The 1,322-nt window shown below is 61.6% G+C and overlaps 2 non-coding genes across 2 annotated transcripts; one reads left to right on the top strand and one right to left on the bottom strand.

The window, feature by feature from the left end:
• Positions 1 to 511: 511 nt before the first annotated feature.
• On the bottom strand, positions 512 to 583 carry TRNAA-CGC. The gene has a single exon. It is a non-coding gene; the product is annotated as a tRNA-Ala (tRNA).
• A 578-nt stretch (positions 584 to 1,161) lies between these two features.
• TRNAA-UGC lies at positions 1,162 to 1,233 on the top strand. The gene has a single exon. It is a non-coding gene; the product is annotated as a tRNA-Ala (tRNA).
• Positions 1,234 to 1,322: the final 89 nt, after the last annotated feature.

The following is a 1,322-nucleotide window of genomic DNA, read 5'->3' as shown; positions in this document are numbered from 1 at the left end:
AGAAGAGAGCAGACAGTCACCACCATGGATCCAAGGCATGCCGGGGGCCCATGCTTCTGGGGTCTGTGGTGGTGGGTGATCTCCCACGAGGTCGGAGACTGCGGCCTTTTTTACAGAGGACAGTCCAGCACATGCACACACCCTCACACGATTTACTTTTGGCGGGCTCTGTTCGCGCGCTTTCTTCTTGCTGAGCAGGGGCAGGGTTCTGCTCCCACGCTTTAAGGGTCCCACCAGTGCTGGTGCTGCCCGGTGCCCTGTGGGCAGGTAGGCACTGCTCACTGGAATGGGCTCCCAGGGAAGTGGTTGAGTCACCATCCCTGGAGGTATTTAAAAGATGGGTAGACAGGGTGCTAAGGGACAGATCGGCACACAAAGGAGCAAGCTTTGAGACAGCGGGCTATTCAGCCTCCCACAATGGCAGTGTTAGGTTAACAGTCGGACTTGATGGTCTTAAAGGTCTTTTGTAACCTAAACGATTCTATGATTCTAGAGAGGAGACAAAAGGAGCTGGAGATGCTGGGGATTGAACCCAGGGCCTCTTACATGCGAAGCAAGCGCTCTCCCACTGAGCTACATCCCCTTGCCTGAAAGCTGTCTCCACTCAGGGGTCCTCCTGCCCACCTCGGCCCTCTTGGACCCATGGCCTTTGGAGCCAGGGCAGTTACAGCCCGTGGCCACGTCCAGGTGCCAGCCCCGCAGACAGGACAGAGCAAGGAGGACCTCCCAGCTGGGAACATCCGTCGCACTCAGAAAGAGCTACCCTGGGTCCCATCCCGCCCCAACCAGTTCCCGGAGTACTGCAGCTGAAGCAGGGGGGGGCCTGACCTCCCGCACCACCCCGGATCCTCCGTCTAGGGGTATGATTCCCCATCAGTGTGCGGGAGAGGTCCCAGGCTCAACTCCCGGACAAAGCTCTCCTTTGGGGCACCTGCCTGCCACCACTGGTGTGCGTGGCCCCAGCCCAGGGTGGTGGGAGGGCAGCAGGGATGGGCAGAGTGTTTGGGGTGGGCAGGTCCCCACAGCCAGCATGAAGTGGCTTAGAAGCGGCAACGGGGACGGTGGACTGCAGCCCCCGACAGTGTGGTTTGGGGGCCCTTGGAGCGGAGCTGGGTGAGCTGTGTGGGGCTGGGGAAGTCCCCCCAGCCCCACTTGCGTGGAGGGGATGTAGCTCAGCGGGAGAGCGCTTGCTTTGCATGCAAGAGGCCCTGGGTTCAACCCCCAGCATCTCCATCTCTTTTGCCGCCCCAGAGCCCCCTCCCTGCCGGCTGCGGGGCTGGCAGAGGCCCCCAGAACAGCCCCGGGGCTGCCTGCGGGCATGG

This window comes from Egretta garzetta, unplaced genomic scaffold (genome assembly GCF_000687185.1).
Source record: "Egretta garzetta isolate BGI_Z169 unplaced genomic scaffold, ASM68718v1 scaffold2248, whole genome shotgun sequence".
Lineage (NCBI taxonomy): Eukaryota > Metazoa > Chordata > Aves > Pelecaniformes > Ardeidae > Egretta > Egretta garzetta.
Note: the sequence above shows the minus strand (reverse complement) of the source record. Positions and strands in the feature narration are given on the sequence as shown.